Genomic DNA, 20,273 nt, shown 5'->3' on the forward strand with positions numbered 1-20,273 from the left:
CCGATTCCAGCAGCGTGTGCAGCACTCTACACACGCTGCTTCGGGGCCTTCTACTGCTCTGATTTACTCTGATGACATCATCAGAAACGCAGCAGAGCAAATCAGGGCAGTAGAAGGCCCCGAAGCAGCGTGTGTAGAGTGCTGCACACGCTGCTGGAATCGGCAGGTTTGTAGTCGGGACTGCGGGAAGGGAAGGGGGGCTGTAAGGGACGTAAGCTTGACTCCTACGACTGAATTTTAGGAACTTTGTTTTTAGACTACCCTTAGGCTAACGTCTCCCTTAGTTACTTTGAGAAGTTTATTTTTGTTTTAAAAGCCGCCTTCGCGTCTCCTCTCTAGATCCCCGCTTGCATCGGAAGCCTTCTCCGACGCAGGTGCGGCTCGAGAGAGGAGCCTCCACCGCGGCTTTGTCTGTTGAAAATCATCCGTTCTGCCCAAAAAACAAAAATGTGCAGCCACCCCTAGCATGGCTTACTTTAGGTTTCTTCCCCCTCCCCCATTGCCGAGTCGCTGTTAATATTCAGATGCCATCTCTCTGTCTCGCAGCGAGCTTGCCGGCTCCGGCCAGACAAAGTTCATTTTTTAGTTCAAAGCCGATGCTGCGTCTCCTCTCTCCATCCCCGCCAGAGTCGGAAGTCTTCTCCGACTCTGGTGAGGTTCGATAGAGGAGCCGCGGTGGGGGCTTTGAACAAAAAAATGAACTTTGTCTGGCCGGAGCTGGCATGCCTGCTGCGAGACAGAGAGATGCGTGGTAAGTGCGCATGCACACTCTGCCGGCCACGGAACTACAGATCAGGCAACACGGTGTTAAGAGTGCGCATGCGCGCTTAGCGTTTTATTATTATAGATTTTAATGTAATCCAGGTGGACAGAAGAATACTATTGGCCTTATATAGTCTAGACAGCTTGATACTCAAAAAATGGTTAAGACGTAATGGGAACATGAGATGACTCTCTAATATCAGCCAATCCGGTAGATTATCCATGAGTTCAGGAAGGATTCAATACATACCCTGGCACAAGGGAGAGCCTTGGCTAATTTTAAAGCCAATAATTTAGCCAGGATTTTCCCATCCACATTAATTAAAGAAATAGGCCTTTAGTTTGAAACCAACATGGGATCTCTGTTTGGCTTTGGCAAAACAATGGTTAATGCTTCCGCCATAGTACCTATATACAACCCTTAGTCAGTTGTGAGCGGTATAAATTTAAAAGATGAGGTAATAGTATATTTTGAAAAGATTTGAAAAACTCCACTGTGAATCCATCATTACCCGGAGCAGATCCAACTCTGAGAGACTTCAATGCTGCCTGGAGTTCCTTAAATGGTATAGGGCTCCTTTTACTAAGCTGTGATAGCGGTTTTAGCGCACAGTAAATTGCTGCACGTGCTAGACCTTAACGCCAGCATTGAGCTGGCATTAGTTCTAGCTGTGTAGCGCAGGTTTAACGCACGCTAAAATCCTGTGTGCTCTAAAAACGTTATCGCAGCTTAGTAAAAAGAGCCCATAGGCACTTCAAGATTTCTTTTTATATGCTCTGGAATTTTGGGCCCCTTAATTAAGTTTAAAAATTCCCTTTCTTCAATTTCTTTATTTGAATAGAGCTCAGAAGAATATAAAGGTTTATAATAATTCAAAAATTGTCTTAAAACATCTCCAATATCGTTATGAATTTTTCCTTTTTCATCTTTAAAGGCCACATTCTTTACTTTTCTTTTTTTTGCTTTAAGATAATTAGTCAATAATCTTCCTGTTTATTCGAGTTTCTCTAATACAGAGCCTGCTGAGAAAACAAATCTTTCCTAGCCAACTGTGAGGAAATCTCATTATATTTATATTTAGCTTTCAACAGGGCAGTCAAAGTATCTTGTTCCCATTTCAAGGCCAATTGTGACTCTAAAGTTAAAGTTAAAATGGTTTGTTCCAAATTGGAAAATTCTAATTTTAGTTTTCTAATATACACCGAATACGAAATTATTTGCCCTCTCACTGTAGCTTTACATCCCAAATAATTTCCAAAGAGATTTCCTCTGAGGTGTTGAATTGAAAATATTCATTCATTTTAATTTGAATTTCCTCATGAAAGTTTGAATCTGCAAACATTGCATTAATAAACCTCCAAACTGGTTTATTAGAATCTTGTTCAGTAAACTGATATTCTATCCAAATTCCAGCATGATCCGACAAAAGAATCAGATCTATGCTGGCCTTTGTAACCTGTTGAATTAAATGATCAGAAACAAAAAAATAATCAATTCTTGAAAATGATTTATGAACTTGGGAACAAAACGAAAATTCTTGAGCATTACAATGAAAAATCCGCCATATATCCTTCAATCCACATTAATGTATGAGATTATCTAGACCTAATGATTTCAATTGTTTACCTATACATGTTTTTAAATTTCTCCTCGATCAACAGGAGAGGCAAGTGAGATGTCAGATTTTCAACCCACAGTTACGTTTACTATACAAAAATAATAATTCCACAAAAGTCCATGGAAATATCATAAATAGTTCCAAAGTGTTTGCACATAAGAATCCATGTGCAATCCCAACTAGGATCAAGGTTTCGGCAAACAAGTTGCTTTCTTCAGGGGAACAAGTCACTGATTCCTTTGCTGTGCTTGTCCTCTCCCACGTAACTGTGGGTTGGAAATCCAGTCATCTCACTTGCCTCTCCTGTTGCTCTTGTATATTTGGAGGCAAGATTCTTTCTTTCTTTCCATTTGGACTGTTTAAATTTCTCCTCTGCAGCTTTCTCTGGTTCTTTAGACCTTTTGGCCCAGTCATAACCTGGTTCAATAGGAGTTTTGGCACTGGGAGTCTTACTCTGCAGCTACCTGGAATTTTCTCCAGGTATTTTGGTATTTCCCTCACTCCTCCTTTGTTCACCCAGCTGTTGTGGGGACAGTCCTGAAAAGCTTCGCTTTATAACAATGATTAGGACTCTTTCCTTTCTGAGAACTGGAGATGGATTCTTGTTGAAGCCCAAGCCTGAGCCACCCCTAGGAGCAGGCACTGAGTCAAACCCTATTTCTCCATGTGACTTTCAAGGCAGCCCTACTTCATTTATCAAGATCAAGGTCTAGGAAGAGACATTAGAAGTCAGAAGTATTCCTATGACTTGTAGTAAACCAGAGAGTACAAGGACTAGATTGACATAAGAACATAAGCATGGCCTCTGCCGAGTCAGACCATGGGTCCATCATGTTCAGCAGTCCGCTCCCGCGGCGGCCCCTCCAGGTCCATGACCTGTAAGTGATCTTATACCTAAAACATTCTATTCCTTAATCCTTTAATATCCTGTATGGTAACCCTCTAACTATACCCTTTAATCCCCTTTTCCTTCAGGAAATCATCTAATCCCATTTTGAAACCCAAAATTGTACTCTGCCCTACCACCTCCTCTGGTAGCGCATTCCAGGTGTCCACCACCCTCTGAGTGAAGAAGAACTTCCTAGCATTTGTTTTGAATCTGTCTCCTTTCAATTTTTGCGAATGCCCTCTTGTTTTTGTTGACCCCGCTAGTCTGAAGAATCTGTCCCTCTCTACCTTCTCTATACCTTCATGATCTTATAAGTTTCTATCATGTCCCCTCTAAGTCTCCGCTTTTCCAGGGAAAAGAGCCCCAGCTTCTCTAGCCTTTCAGCATATGAAAGGTTTTCCATGTCTTTTATCATCCTTGCTGCTCTTCTCCGGACCTTCTCGAGTATCGTCATATCCTTCTTAAGGTACGGTGACCAGTATTGAACGCAGTACTCCAGATGCGGGCGCACCATATAATGGCAGGATAATTTCCTTCGTTCTGGTAGTGATACCTTTTTTAATAATGCCCAACATTCTATTCGCCTTCTTTGAGGCCACTGCGCATTGTGCTGCCAGCTTCATTGTTTTATCCACTAAAACCCCCAAGTCCTTTTCCAGTTTGCCTTCTCCCAGTACCATCCCCCCCATTGTATAGTTATACATCGGGTTTCCTTTCCCTATGTGCAAGACTTTACATTTCTTACACAAGTCATTTTTTCTATGCTGCTTAATGCCAATTGGGTAATAATTAGAGTCATAATTTTCCTTCCAACCCTCTTTTGGAGGTGGACTTGCAAATCACACACCAAAACTGGGGATAGGGCTTTCATCACAGAAGTGACTGATCATATAGCTTTAAGGAATTAAGTTGTAAGACATGTACTTTTGGATGATACATAAGCATACATTATACAGACAAAAAAAAAATTTCTTGGTGCCATGGGTTTTTTGACCTGTTCCAGGGGTTATTTGGGGCGCTGATTTAGAAAATTGCATTGGATAGGCCGCATCAGCTCTAGTTTCTTAAATATGGTTGAATTTATGCCTTTGGGATAGTAGAGCCAAACATGAACATTGGGCAAAAAAAGATTGGCCTCTGAAGGAATATATGTTGGTTGGAGGACAAAATGTAATCAATGAACCTTTGGTAGCACGAGATAGAATCATACTGCCATCACTACATATAAAGTTAGGCCTGATGAAACAATTTGGAAAGGCTTTGAAGAATGATGGTTCATGCATTGAATACATAGAGGGGCAGTAGCAAGGCATTAATTCTATAAAGAGGACATCAACATTTAGGTTCCATAAAACACATGTAACTGACCAGAATATCAGCATATACCCAAGTGCCAGTTATGTGTTATTCTATAAAATGGTGTCTAAATGTGATGACACGTAGTTTGAAGGTGGATGTATACATTGGAGGAGTCTGGGTGGGTCACACAGGTACATGCATACATTATAGTATACTCTAAATACATTATAGTATACTCTAAATCACATTTTTCAGCAATCTAGGCGAGAACATTTATACCGAGAGGAAACATCACTAGACAGATTTAGAAGTTCGCTGAAGAGTTTTCTTTTCAGGGATGCCTTTGAGGAATAATAATTGGATATTTCGGCAGCATTAGACTCCTTTTTATTTTAACCTTCCAAGTATTTTATGATTTTAATCTTTATTCTCATCTTATTCCCTCCCTTTTTTCATACCTTAAATGTACCCTGTCCTATTAAGCTTTGTAGTTCCTCCCCTTTTCCTCAAGTTTTTGGTCAGTCAATTGTTTTGTTTATGGTTTATGTGAAATTGAATACTTATGTTATTACGTCTCCTTTTTTATTTGTACATCGCTTAGAAATACTGATAAGCGTTTGAATCAAATTTTAAATAAAACTTGAAACATGAAAGCTTGATACCATTTCAATGCCTGTTGTAAATGATCACACTTAAAATATGCATAAAGTACAAACATATATGTGTGGTTCTATGCTAGTATTCTATAAAGGAAGAGTTGATACCTACCATACATTCTTTTATAGATTAGCCTCCAAAAATGCATCTTCTTGGTGTGTAAAAATAGCACCTCTTTACAGAATTGTCCTCCACATGACTCTTCAGTACTAGAAATGGAGAATAAGAATATCCTCAAGTACCAACAAATTAATCAGAGACCTAAAAATATGGCAGAAAAATATATGAGATGCCAATTGTATTGTATACTACTGACTTGATTAAAAAAGAATTTCCAAATGCATCTTTATATGTTGCCTGTATTACACTTTAAGACCTCCAGAAAGATATTTTCTTCAGAATAATGCAAGGTTTGAGGTGGGCATTTGAGGGAATCTCTGAGAATGAGATAATCCCCAAATCACTATGGTATAGGGGTAAGATTCATCCCTATTTTCATACACACAAAATTATACACATGAACTTGTTTCATGTCGGCTTTGGGTTCTAGAATTTCAACAACATAAAGGAGGAGTGGCCCACTAATGGTTTGAGCAGCATGCTAACAGTTGCAGAAACTAGAGTTCAAAACCCTCCGTTACTCCTTGTGACCTTGGACAAGTTACTTAATCTTCCACTGCCTCAGGTTCAGGCTTAGGATAATATCTAATATAACGCTCTTTGAGCTACAAATGAAAAGGCATGAGCTAAATCACAATTGAGATATCTTTTGAGACTCCCAGAAGGTGATGCACATATCTCCTGGAGCTTTGTAGGCTCTGAAAACCTTGGGGCTAGATACTTAAGATAGCATCTCCCATAATGCTATCAAGTACAGGTACAAAGACTTGTTATTTCTCTACTTAAACTGCAGCACTCTCGTCTTTGAGGTATACTGTATAAGTACTTGATGTATACACCATCTGTATTCTCAGTATTGGCATCATCAAACCTTAATGTAATGGGGATCCCTGCGTATGCCCATAGGCTGCATAAAGGGACACTTCACATAAATAATTTTTTTGGATTAGGAGCAGGGCTGTGACTGACAAATATTGGGAGGCCATGGGCAATTAGATCACACAAGCTACACTCTCCACGCAGTAAATAAGGCAGACCTCTCTGAAACTGGCGCTCTGAACAGCTTACTTAAAGGTCTTTTTGTGAGATAACACACAACAGCAGTGGCAGACACTTTGGCAGAGGCAGTAATTATACAGTATTTACAAAATCTCTATCTCCCTTGTAACCTTCTTCCTTGGCAGAATATGTGAATATTGTCTCCTAAATGTAACAGTATAGCAAATGATATGACTATGTGTCAAATAAGATGATCACTTTACAGTCTTAGTTACCAGAGGTGCAGAAAGACTCAGAGGCAAGAGGAGGGGGTTCATGGATACCGCCTTTCTGTGGTACAACTGAAGCAGCATATATTTATTTATATAAAGGTACTTCCTATGTTCCTAGTAGGCTCGCAGTCTAAGGGCTCCTTTTACTAAGGTGTGCTAGCGTTTTTAAAGCGTGCTGCATTGCCGTGCGTGCTAACCCCGCACTACGCACCAAGAACCAACACCAGCTCAATGCTGGAATTAGCATCTAGCGCATGCGACAATGCAGCACGCGCTAAAACCGCTAGCGCAGCTTAGTAAAAGGAGCCCTAAGTTTCTGTACCTGGGGCAAAGAAGGGTTAAGTGGCTTGCTTAGGATCATAAGGAATTGCAATGGGAATTGAACACAGTTCCCTGGGCTACTCCCTGCTCCTAGTGCTTTAGGTGGCTTGGTCCTTCTTGATGGTCCCCAGTGGTTCCAGGAAGTTGTGCACATGACAGATGGTCAACCTGCTGGAAATACACAAATTATGCCCAGCTTTTCCTTTACTCCTTGGTCCCAGGATTGGGACCAGCAACTTTCCAACTGTCCCAGCCACAACACAGAGTTGAGCAGTTGCTGTTACCTGTAAAAAGTTCCTAGAACAGTTTTTTTTTGGGGGGAGGGGAGTGGTGGAGAATTTTTGTGCATGAAAGCGGAGCAGGATTTTGATCTGATCATATGTAATGATCTTAAGGTGGCCAAACAGGTAGAAAAGATGACAGTGAAAAGCTAGAAGAATACCTGGGTGCATAGGGAAAGAAATAGCCAGTAGGAAAAAGAAGAGGTGATGATGCCCCACTATAAGACTCTGGTGAGACCTCATTTAGAATATTGTGTACAATTATGGAGACTGCACCTTCAGAAAGGTAGAAACAGGATGGAGTCAATCCAGAAGACAGCTACTAAAATGGTCAGTGGTCTTCATTATGGGGACAGTCTTGAAGATCCATTATGTATACTTTGGAAGAAAGGCAGAAGAAGTTTAATGCCTATGTGGCATAAATGCATAGGAGGAGAGTCTCTCAGTTGAAAGGAAGTTCTGGAATGAGGAGGCATAGGATGGAAAGTGAAAGGAGATAGACTCAGAAGTAACCCAAGGAAATATTTCTTCAAAGAAAGAATGGTGAATTCATGGAACAGTCTCCAGGTGAGGTATTGGAGACAAAATCTGTATCTGAATTCCGGAAAACTTGCGATTCATGGATAGGATCTCTAAGGGAGAAGAAGGGACAGTAGATGGCATGGATGGGCAGACTGGATAGACCATATGGTCTTTATCTGTCTTCATCTTTCTATGTAATCTAAGGAAATACTTTTTTACAGAAAGAGTGGTAGATGTGCGGAATAATCTCCCGGTAGAAGTGGTGGAGATAAAGACTATGTCTGAATTCAAGAAAGTGTGGGACAGACACGTGGGATCTCTTAGGGAGAGGAGAAGATAGTGGATGCTGCAGATGGGAAGACTGGGTGGGCCATTTGGCATTTATCTGCCATCATGTTCCTAGTGTATAAGTTGCCTTTTTAATGAATCAAGTTTACATTAGTCCCTCCCTACCACCACCACCTCTCAGGAAACAGTGGACACTGACTACTGAGAAAATGTCATAGCCATTTCCAGATTGCATGAATTCAATTCCCATCTTGGGTCCATGCAGCTACTTTCCTTTATATTGTATGCAGTAAAAGATTGAACACCTACAGTTGTTCTTAAACAAAATTTTCTATAATTTCATAATAGTAGGTGAGTTTCCATTTTTTTGGACATTATACAAATTCATTAAATATTACGATATTTCTTCATGTGCATCCTTATTTGACTTGCTATATTAGCAGGGGTGAATGAAAAGTGAATTGCATGCTTTGCCATACTTTTTCAGGTAAAAGCTTCCATGTGACCAGTCAATTCTAAGGAAAGTATTTTCATAAAGCCCCAGTAGCAGAAATAGTTCTAGCCTCAGGCAGTCTGTGTGGGTTGTAGATAGGAATCCACAGGGAGAACATTTAGAAACTGATTAGTGTTTAGCATAGAATCGAGAGTTCATTTCCGAGTGGGAGGTTTAGATTTATCAGCAGGTGACATATCTGCATTCCAGAGAATTTATAGAGAGGAACAGTTTGTAGTGAGGAGAATGTTGTCAGTCAAATATAATGATTTGCCATAAACCACTTGGATGTGCCAAGATTTTCAGTATATCAAATATGAAATATAAAATATGTGAAATATGAATGAAAGAAACTAAATCCCAACCAACAGTAAACACAATCCGAAAGGTGGGGAATAGATGTACAACCACAAAGGAGACCGTCAACCGCACAAAAAGAATCCAATTCCAAGAAAAGGAGCAGAGTGTGTTAATAGCAAATAAAATATATTCATATATTTTAGTTGCTATTAATAAAGAGGGTTTGAAGATCAGGCTGCTCCTTTTGTTGGAAGGGGAATAGATGTCTAGAAATACAGATTACTTGGATTGTGGCTCCTTTTGTGAAGCTAACAGGTTTCATATAAAGGAGGTCATTTTAGAAGCATTTATGTGTGTAGCTTGGCTACATGTGTAATTTTAAGTGGACAAGATTTCTGGTGGAATATCTGTTGGAGGCGCCCTGGAGTAGGATAGCCAACTGTTAGGTAGCTCGGGGACATTGCCTGTCAGGATCTTAAAAGCAGTGATGCCTAATTTAAACTTGATCCTTGCAGTTATGGGCAGCCAGTGTAGTTTCATATAGTAAGGCTGTAGGTGTTCTCATTTCCATAGTCCATATACGAGTCTTATTGCTGCATTTTGAATTAGTTGTAGATGCAATAGCAACATTCTAGATTAAATAACTAGTGTTACATTACAGTAGTCTTGTCAAGATAGGATTAGGGATTGCACTAAAATTCAGAAAGCCTCTGTTTTGAAACATTTTCCGATGGATCTTAGCTTTCTCATCACAAGGAAAGATTGTTTTATTATTGATTGTACATGACTCTTCATGGATAGATGGTTATCAATTCCTACTCTTAAGATTCGGGATTGTAATTCTAATGTAAAGTTTGTGTCATCTACTGTAATCCTTGTAGTGTAACATGGGTCAATTGAAGGTCCTAGCCAAAAGAATTTGGTTTTGTTCTTATTTAGTTTGAGGCAGTAGGTTGAGATTCAGTTTTCTGTGATATGGATACATAGGTGAAATGTTTTATTTATGTGAGATCTAGCTTGGCTTCCAAGGATTGCATTAGAAAGCTGAACACTGATGATGAAAGTGAGAACTCTTGAGGAACCCTGTTGGGAGGGTACCAGCTATCAGAAAGTTCACCATCCTTACGTGCAGCATAGTGCTAAGTGGTTAGGAAGCCTTGAAATCAGAAGAGTGTTGACACTAAAACCAAAATCACTGAAGATCTCAGACATTTGATTGAAGTCTACTAGGTCAAATGCAATGCTTAGGTCGAATTGGATTATGATTGAGCTGTGAACCTTACTTAGTAGTTAAGAACATAAGAACATAAGAAGTTGCCTCCGCTGAGGCAGACCAGAGGTCCATCTTGCCCAGCGGTCCACTCCCGCGGCGGCCCATCAGGCTTATTGCCTGAACAGTGGTCCCTGACTAATTTTATAACTTACCTCTAATCCTATCCCTATAACCTACCTCTACTCCTATCTGTACCCCTCAATCCCTTTGTCCTCCAGGTACCTATCCAAACCTTCTTTGAAGCCCTGTAGCGTGATCCTGCTTATCACATCCTCCGGTAGCGCGTTCCATGTATCCACCACCCTCTGGGTGAAAAAGAACTTTCTGGCGTTTGTTCTAAACCTTTTCCCTTTCAATTTCTCTGAATGCCCCCTTGTACTTGTGGTTCCCCATAATTTGAAAAATCTGTCCCTGTCTACTTTTTCTATGCCCTTCATGATCTTGAAGGTTTCTATCATGTCTCCTCTAAGTCTCCGCTTTTCCAGGGAGAAAAGCCCCAGCTTTTTCAGTCTGTCAGTATATGAGAGGTCCTCCATACCCTTTATTAGCCTAGTTGCTCTTCTCTGGACTCTCTTTATTTATTATTTATTTGGTTTTATATCCTTACTGTAATGCTTTGTTAAATAATACCCCTCCCCCCAAAAATTTGATATGAGCTTTACAAGTGTCATATAATGCAACTGCTAGAGTCATTTTTGGGATTTATTGGTATGACCATATAACACCAATCCAGAAGCGATTACATTGGCTACATATCCAGCAGAGGAACATTTTTAAGACATTATTATTGGTGTTTAAATCATTAAATACAGTAATTCTATATCTATCATCATTGCTGCTGGTTTAAAGTTATAGTAACTTACCAAGTCTCTGAGATTAGCTAACCAGGATAAATTGGACATTCCTTCAGCTGGAGTTGTGCGATTGGAGCAATATCAATCATCCATCTTTTTTATTGCTGGCCCTAATTTTTGGAATATCTTGCTCTATGAATTAAGAACATTGCAAAATTTGAAAGATTTCAAGCAGGCATATGGAATGTTGACAATGTTTGTTTTAGTTATGCATGTTTACTTGTAATCTGCTTAGAAGAGTTGATAGGCAAACTATAAATGGGTTTTAAAAAATTATTTATTTATTCAATTTTCAATATTTTGCAAGAAAATTACATTCTTGCTAAAGAAATACAGTAGGTATATATGTTAAACATCACATGTCAACATTAGGCTCCTTCAGAGCACATGTACAGCTCCCTATGGATTATGGGGCTGCTGGTTGCTGGCCTTCTATGTATGCTGGGCTAGCAGCTCCCTCCCTGCTTTTCCTCTGACCCCTCTGCCCTGAGAGTACAGCAGCCAAGTAAGCCTTCTTTTGCATTCTTATGATCAGTACTGTAGCTGTTCTGGGGATGATTCATTTTTTAATCTACTGTGATTCCATCAAGATTCTTTACCATTCCCATTCCCACTCATCATCATTCACTTCCCTGCTTACTCCCCTTTTAAGTATTACAGCTTTCCCTCTCAGCATGGCTGAGGTTCTGGCCATCTCCTTGTTTCTGAGGTGGCTAGATACAGACTCTGTTTTCAGAAGACAATTCTTTCCAAGCAACTGAACTGTAAATTGATTTCTTTGTTTGCTTTGATTACATGATTGTATGTGATGATCTTAAGGTGGCCAAACAGGTTGAAAAGATGACAGTGAAAGCTAGAAAGAAGCTAGGTTGTATAGGGAGAGTAGGAAAAAGGAGGTATTGATGTCTCTGTATAAGACTCTGGTGAGACCTCATTTAGAATACTGTGTACAATTCTGGAGGCCGCACCTTCAAAAAGATATAAAAAGGATGGAGTCGGTCTAGGGGAAGGCTACTAAAATGGTATGTGGTCTTCATCATAAGGCCTATGGGAACACACTTAAAGATCTCAATCTGTATACTTTGGAGGAAAGGCAGGAGCGGGGAAATATGATAGAGATGTTTAAATAGCTGCGTAATGTAAATGCGCATGAGTCGAGTCTCTTTAATTTGAGAGGAAACTCTGCAATGGGAGGGCATAGGATGAAGTTAAGAGGTGGTAGGCTCCGGAGTAATCTAAGGAAATACTTTTACAGAAAGGGTGGTAGATGCATGGATAAGGTGACCATACGTTCCGTTTTCAATGGGACAGTTCCGTTTTTCGATTCCCTGTCCCCTTGTCCCCACACACAGTTTTGGGACGCCGAAATGTCCCATTTTCAGGGACAGCATCCCGAAGCTGTGCTTGGGGACAACGGGACAGGGAATCGAAAAATGGAACTGTCTCAGGCAATTGCTTCCCCTCCCTGCGACGCCCGATTCAACCCCCCTTTGGTCCACTGCTGCTGCTGCTTGCCAGCCTCTTTCCAGCGCCGATTCTAACCACCCCCACCCAGTCCGCTGCTTGCCATCCAGAATCCTTCCCGACATCAATTCTGATGTCGGAGAGGAAGTTCCAGGCCAGCCAGGTAGTGATTGGCTGCCCGGAACTTCCTCTCCGACATCAGAATTGACGTCGGGAAGAAGGATTCTACCTAATCTTCCAAACCGCTTCCTTAATTTGCCCCTTGATTCCGGCCACCTTTCGCCTAATGTCACTGGCCCACAGCTGCAGATCGGCTTTCATTATTGCAGCCGAGTTAGGAGACAGGGAGGCAGCCCGCGGTTCATCCTGACCCGACTCAAGCTCAGAATCGCTATCACCCGAGCCATTTTATATACCGCTCCCATGCGGTGCAGGGCTCCATGCTCCGATCCTCCCAGCAGCAACTTGTCAATCACTGGTTTCCTTTTTGGCGGCATCACTCTGCTCCCCCACTCTTCCGATTGCAGGAGCGCACTGGTAAGGGCTGGGAAAAGGGGTGCTAGCACTAAATCAGGAGGATTTAAGTCTCAAACAGGTCGGACCTCCAGCTCTAACCGGCCATACTGTCGGATGACATCACCTGAAGCCAGGGAAGAAGGATTTTGGATGGCAAGCAGCGGCAGCGGATTGGGGGTGGTGGAATCGGGCGCAGTAGGGAGGAAGGTAGGCAGGCTGGCTTCTAGCTGAGTAGCGTGCGGCAATTCAGCGCGCGCTATAAACGCTATTGCAGCTTAGTAAAAGGAGCCCTAAGTCTACGTCAGCCCTAATTCCGCCCATATACTGCTCTAGCCATTCCTCCAGATACGCCCTTTTTAGCTTTGGGCACACATCGGGATTCAGAGGCCTAATAAGTTCCATGACACACCCAGAAAATCAGTTTGATTATTAGCACTTGGACAACCTGTCTTTTAGGACATCCAAGTGCTGACTTGGGCGGATTTTTAGACGTGTTTAAGTTTTGATTATGAGCTCCATAGGAAAAAAGATCACCAATCAACCAGTGAAGCCTCAAAAGGGATTCTTAAACTTTGAAGCAAAATTAGAAAATGAATTGTTATGGAAAATTACCTACTTGGAAGGCATTGCTAGAATTAGCAATATTTGAGTGCTTACAAAGTAACATAGTAGGCAGGGCCGCCATCAGGGCAGTACTACCAGTCCTGCATTCAGGGGCCCGGAGCTGACAGGGGGCCCGGGCTCCCCCAGGGTCCTAGGCCACAGTCTAGGGAGGGGGTGAGCCGCCCCAGGTGCACAGGAGAGAGCTGGACGGTGAACCCGCGGAGTTCAATACATCTCGAGTCGCAAGGCTCGTCTTCTGTTCCTACCTGCCTTGCCGCTCACATTTAGCCGATCGGAAGTGTTCCCCGATGTCAGCGCTGACGTCGGAGGGAGGGCTTAAGCAAAGCCTGTCCTCCGACGTCAGCGCTGACGTCGGAGAATACTTCCGGTTGGCTATTTATGCGCGGCAGAGCAGGCAGGAGACAAGCTCTCGGCTCGAGCTCCGTTTTGCTGAGAAAGTTGCAAAGATGGGCTGGGAGGCAAACGCGGAACACAAAAGGGGGGAGGGAGTGCGTTTTGGAGACAGAAGGCATGGACTTGGGAGAGAGGAAGGGAGGGAAAGAGATGCTGAGGTGGGGGAGGGAATAGGTTTTTGGACACAGAAGGCATGGACTTGGGAGAGAGGAAGGGAGGGAAAGAGATGCTGAGGTGGGGGATGGAATGGGTTTTTGGACACAGAAGGCATGGACTTGGGAGAGAGGAAGGGAGGGAAAGAGATGCTGAGGTGGGGGATGGAATGGGTTTTTGGACACAGAAAGCATGGACTTGGGAGAGAGGAAGGGAGGGAAGGGATGCTGAGGTGGGGGAGGGAATGGGTTTTTGGACACAGAAGGCATGGACTTGGGAGAGAGGAAGGGAGGGAAAGAGATGCTGAGGTGGGGGAGGGAATAGGTTTTTGGACACAGAAGGCATGGACTTGGGAGAGAGGAAGGGAGGGAAAGAGATGCTGAGGTGGGGGATGGAATGGGTTTTTGGACACAGAAGGCATGGACTTGGGAGAGAGGAAGGGAGGGAAAGAGATGCTGAGGTGGGGGATGGAATGGGTTTTTGGACACAGAAAGCATGGACTTGGGAGAGAGGAAGGGAGGGAAGGGATGCTGAGGTGGGGGAGGGAATGGGTTTTTGGACACAGAAGGCATGGACTTGGGAGAGAGGAAGGGAGGGAAAGAGATGCTGAGGTGGGGGAGGGAATGGGTTTTTGGCACAGAAGGCATCGACTTGGAAGAGAGGAAGGGAGGGAAAGAGATGGTAGTGTACACGGGGAATAGAAGAAAGGAGAATTTTTGGTCATAGGGAGGGAGTGAGGTACAGATAGTGGCATACCAAGGTGGGGGAGGGTGGAGGGGGCAGTCCACCCCGCCCCACCCCGGGTTTATGTCCCAAGGGGGTGCACAGCTGGCCACCCTCCAGTGTTCTCCCTAGGCCGGCAAACTGCGTCTCTTTAGCCACTTGAGTGCCACCGCCGCCATTGGGAACAGGCCGGCACCGAGTTCTCCCTGCTTTTCCCTGTGGGGCCGACCAACTCTCGCCACTCGCGTCAATTCTGACGTCGGAGAGGACGTTCTGGGCCAGCCAATCACTGCCTGGATGGCCTAGAACGTCCTCTCCGACATTAGAATTGACGTCGGGTGGCGAAAGTTGGTCGGCCCCAAGGGGAAGAGAAGCAGGGCAAACTCGGCGCTGGCCTGTTCCCGATGGCGGCAGTGGCAGCCTATTCCCCAGTGGCAGTGGCAGCATTTTCCCAATGGTGGTGGCATAGGGGAGGACAGGGAGAAAGAAAGAAAGGGGGGGGGACAGGAAGCCAGAAAGAAAGAAAGGGGGCAGGGTGAAACAAAGAAAAATGGGGCACGGAGAGAGAGAGAAAGACAGACATACAGAACGAAAGAGGGTGTGGAGAGAGAAAGAAAGAAGGGGGCAGGGTGAGAGAGAGAGAAAAACAGACATACAGAAAGAAAGGGGGTATGGAGAGAGAGAAAAAGAAAGAATGGGCAGGGTGAAACAAAGAAAAAGTTTGGCGAGGGAATGAGGTCTGGAGGAGAGGAAGCATACAGGAGGCTGAAAGAAGGGAAGAAATATTGGATGCACAGTCAGAAGAATAAAGTGCAACCAGAGACTGATGAAATTACCAAAGGTAGGAAAAATTATTTTATTTTCAATTTAGTGATGAAAATGTGTCTGCTTTGAGAATTTATATATGCTGTCTATATTTTGCACTATGGCCCCCTTTTACTAAACCGCAATAGCGTTTTTTAGCGCAGGGAGCCTATGAGCGTTGAGAGCAACGTGGGGCATTCAGCGCAGCTCCCTGCGCTAAAAACTGCTATCGCGTTTTAGTAAAAAGGGAGGGGGAAAATTTGTCTATTTTTGTATAGTTGTTACTGAGGTGACATTGCATAAAGTCATCTGCCTTGACCTCTTTGAAAACCCGCGGAATATAAATGATAATTAACATTTTCTCTGCGTACAGCGTGCTTTGTGTTTTTAAAATTTTATTGTTGGTAGATCATTTTGACTTGGCCACAAAGGTAAGGGGGAGGGAGGGGAGCTGCTGAAAGACATCTAGTAATCCTTGCAGGCTTGACTGTGCAGGGAATTATTTTTGTAAAATCATGTTTTGTTATGTGACTGGCATTATTTAGACTTTAATTTCTATGAATGAATAGAATGAAAATGATATAAATTACTTGCTTGTTTTTATGTGCGTGCGCTGAAGGAAAATGGAGAGAGAGTGGGCTGAGGACGCTGAAGGGAAATGGGGAAGAGAGAGTGGGGAGAAGACGCTGATTTATAAATTGACAATTGTACAGAATATTGTTTCTTTTTTATATTCATCCATAGCTGCATGTTAATGATGTGCTCATATGCACTTATTTATCATCATAACATATACATCATCATTAACATGCAGCTGTGGATGTGTAAGGACAGGCTGAGGAGGATTGATGGGAAGGAAGGAAGGTGCACATATCAACATATCATACATTTTTAACATGCATGATGCAGCTATAGGCAAGCTGAGGAGGATGGGATCATACAGATGTGTATGTTCAGATATGCGCTCAGATGTGTAGTTTTTTCTGATATATTTATTAAGCTTACAGTATTTATAAAAACACATTTAATACTTGTTACAAAAAATATTGTGCAATTGTGATCTACTTCTGGCCTACAAAGGTCAAAAGAAATCCTTAACTGAGATTTTACATTCAAAAGTGAATTATAGCTACTAGCACTATTATTTATTAGTTATTTATTATGCAGATGTTTGTTAGTTTGTTATTAGTTCAGTATTAGACATATGTTAGTTTAGAATATATAGGTATAGATTAGTTTAGTTTAGGTTAGGTTAGGGCCCTGCTGAAAGAGTCTACCTTGACGTGGTTGCAGGCTTACAAATCTTTTGGTCAAAGAGTGCGGCGACAGAGAAAAGTATGTGTGTATTCGGCCCATGGAAGAAGGGGGGGTTGGGGGGGAAGGGGTGCGTGGGGGGCCCAATAGGATTGCTCAGTATGGGGCCCAGAAATTTCTGATGGCGGCCCTGATAGTAGATAAAGACTTGAACGGTCCATCCAGTCTGCTCATTAGTTATACCCATTAAAAATACATGATTAAATTAACTTGTCTCTTCTTTGATATTTCTGGGTCATAGACTGTAAAGTCCACCTGGTATTGTCCTAGGTTCCAAATGTTGAAGTTTTCATCCAATCTCACTCCAGCAGGATATCTATCATAAAGTCTGGCCAGTAACATCCATGTTACAAGTTAGTGGAATTCTCATTGATGCCCTCCCCAGCCCAATCCTATACCAAATCATCACATATGGGACACAGATCGTACAAGTCTGTCCAGTACCGGCCTTAGCTCTTTAATTTACATTCTTTGTTTTCTAATTACAGATCCTCTATGTTTATCCCATGCTTTTTTAAATTCCATCACCGTTTTCCTCTCCACCACTTCCTTCGGGAGGGCATTCCAGGCATCTATCACCCTTTCCGTATAAAATAATTTCCTAACATTGCTCCTGAGTCTTCCTCCCCGCAACCTCAAATTATGCAACAATATAAAGTCTTCCAGGCAAATTACTTTATCCATCCAATATCAATTAACAAAATACTGGAACCAACTACCACTTATACTGCGATCTTGTGACCACTATCTCAGGTTCAGAAAACTTTTAAAAGCATTTATTTTATTTATATACCACTTATATCCTAAATGGTTTACATTCAGGTACTTTATCATATGGTCCTATCTGTCCTGGTGGACTCCAACTCTATCTAGTGTACCTGGGGCAATGAGGGGATTAAGTGACTTGCCCAGGGTCACAAGGAGCAGTGAGAGATTTGAACTCACAACCTCAGAGTGCTGAGGCTGTAGCTCTAACCACTGCACCACACACTCCCACATATCTATAACAAGACAGGGAGCCAACCCTGAAGTAACTGAAATGGTAATTGTAAAAGTCCATTTCTAAATGGTCTAATGCAGTGGTTCCCAACCCTGTCCTGGAGGAACACCAGGCCAATTGGGTTTTCAGGCTAGCACTAATGAATATGCATGAAGCAAATTTGCATGCCTATCACTTCCATCATATGCAAATCTCTCTCATGCATATTCATTAGGGCTAGCCTGAAAACCCGATTGGCCTGGTGTTCCTCCAGGACAGGGTTGGGAATCACTGGTCTAATGCAACTCTTGGGACACAATGATGAGCCAATGATAACCTACTTGTAACTATGTATTTGTAACTATGACCAAACTATATTAGTAACTGTACTGATCTACCTGTATTAGCAACCCTATTGAATGTCCTTGTCAAATTGTCCATTTTAACTTCCAATCTCTTGTAATGTAATCCAACCTTGAACTAAATAGGTAAAGGTGGAATAGAAAATCTGATTAACATAACATAACAGTGAGTGTTAGCAGTAAATCTGAGAGACTGAGATCATACTGAACATACCCTGGCATAGGAGTGAGGTTTATTTTTGTCATAGTATGTGGAAAATGAATCAATTTGGAGATATTACCCAGGAGAATTGTTCAGACTGTGAATATTATTATTATTCTAATAGTCTTTATATATAACCTTTCTGAATACTTGATATAGGTGCATTGTATGTCACTTAAAGGCATGAAACCCCTGAAAGTGTTAAGTTAGAACAAACTGAACTGGTGGAATACGAGTTTCTAAAATAAATAAAACAGAAACCTGAATATTGCGGAGATTTGGGGAAGTACAAAGTTGTAAACTGTTCATTGTTAAGAGAAAAATAAGGGACCTTGCAAGGACTCTGAAAATCTGCTAATAATTTTAGTTTTCCATCTCAAATGAAATAGTTGAGGGGGTGGAAAGGGGAGAAGGCTACATGATGGAAGTTTAAGATAACTTTAATTGGTTTTTAAAGTGGGACCATTTAAAATGGAGCGTTCACAAAATATACAAGGCAGTCTTGTTTCCAGACCCAGAGCAGCCTCCTCATGTAAACTGGTTTGCAGTATCCACTACAGTCAAAAGCACATAATAGTCACACAAGCATCTATTAGTATATCAAAGACAGATTGTTTTGCCCAATAACTTTATTATAAAGTATCATATACAATTGCTGCATGATTTCTTTCAAACCATCCAACAGAAAAATAATATGCAAGCAGAAGAAATTGAAATTTGAAAAAAACCAGCTCAAGTTTTTATAAATCCCAAACTCCCTGCCAGTTGGTAGCAAGTAAATTTATGAACTGTGGGTACATTGTTCCAGGCATAAGCTTGGACTAGGTTTTTTGGGGCTTTGATATGATTAAAGTAAGAGTTTTGACTGCACCCAGCATTCAGAGCCACAATTTATTCTTTCTTGATTGCCAGAGGAGCCTGCTGGTCCAAAAGAAGACCCAGTGCTTTAATGAATCCTCTGCATTAGTAAGCTCAAAGCAGGTACAGTTTTAGGAGTGCATGCATGACTTATGAAGTTGTTTAGGATACTGCAGTTTCATGGGTGTAGTGGTAGTAGCTATGAAGGGTGCCCCTGTGCAACACTTGGTCCCTCATTATGAAAGTGCTGAGTGGCTTTTAAGAAAATGCCATGGTGAAGATGGTGGCTGGATGGATGTGCTCTGATGGAGCTGAATTGTGTTGCTATGACTTTTAGTTTCTATATGTCTTTTAAGCATAAAGGTTGGTTTTGGGGATTCCTTCTTTACACACACACTTTCCAACAAGTATTGCAGGCTTGGCATCTTTCAATAGAAGGTTTCTATTGGTGCATAACTCTCTTGGGTGTTGCCATGTTGCAGGAGCTAGGGAAGGCTCCTGCCTGGAAAGTGATAGTTTGCACAGCCCATTAAGCCCTGCTACCCCTCTGAAGATCTGGTGTGGTGATGCTGCTTTCAGCTGAAAAGAACTTTCAAAATGAAGTGTTAATGAGGAGTCCCTTACTACAGGAGGGGAGGAGAGCACATGGGTTATAAGAGGATTACCTCCCCCCCCCCCCTCACGACACACACACAAGTTCCTCATGAGAGGCTCCTGAGAAAATTAAAGAGTCATGGCAAAGTTCAGTTGTGGATTAGGAATTTGTTATCGGATAGAAAACAGAGGGTAGGGTGAAATGGTCATTTTTCTCAATGGAGGAGAGTAAATGGTGGAGAGCCGCAGGGGTCTGCACTGGGACCGGTGCTGTTTAACTTATTTATAAATGATCTGGAAACTGGAATGACGAGTGAGGTGATTAAATTTGCAGATGA

At 42.2% G+C, this 20,273-nt stretch overlaps 1 long non-coding RNA gene across 1 annotated transcript in view; it reads right to left on the bottom strand.

Annotated features, from left to right (window-relative positions):
• LOC117363462 overlaps window positions 1–20,273 on the bottom strand; it is a 96,088-nt gene that overhangs the window by 32,312 nt on the left and 43,503 nt on the right. Inside the window, exons 4-5 of the long non-coding RNA XR_004540064.1 lie at window positions 10,959–11,081; window positions 5,338–5,435 (exon numbers count right to left, since the gene is read on the bottom strand). This is a non-coding gene — a long non-coding RNA (uncharacterized LOC117363462). The remainder of the gene's footprint in view (window positions 1–5,337; window positions 5,436–10,958; window positions 11,082–20,273) is intronic.

The sequence above is a fragment of the Geotrypetes seraphini genome, chromosome 1, assembly GCF_902459505.1.
Source record: "Geotrypetes seraphini chromosome 1, aGeoSer1.1, whole genome shotgun sequence".
In the NCBI taxonomy this organism is placed as follows: Eukaryota; Metazoa; Chordata; class Amphibia; order Gymnophiona; family Dermophiidae; genus Geotrypetes; species Geotrypetes seraphini.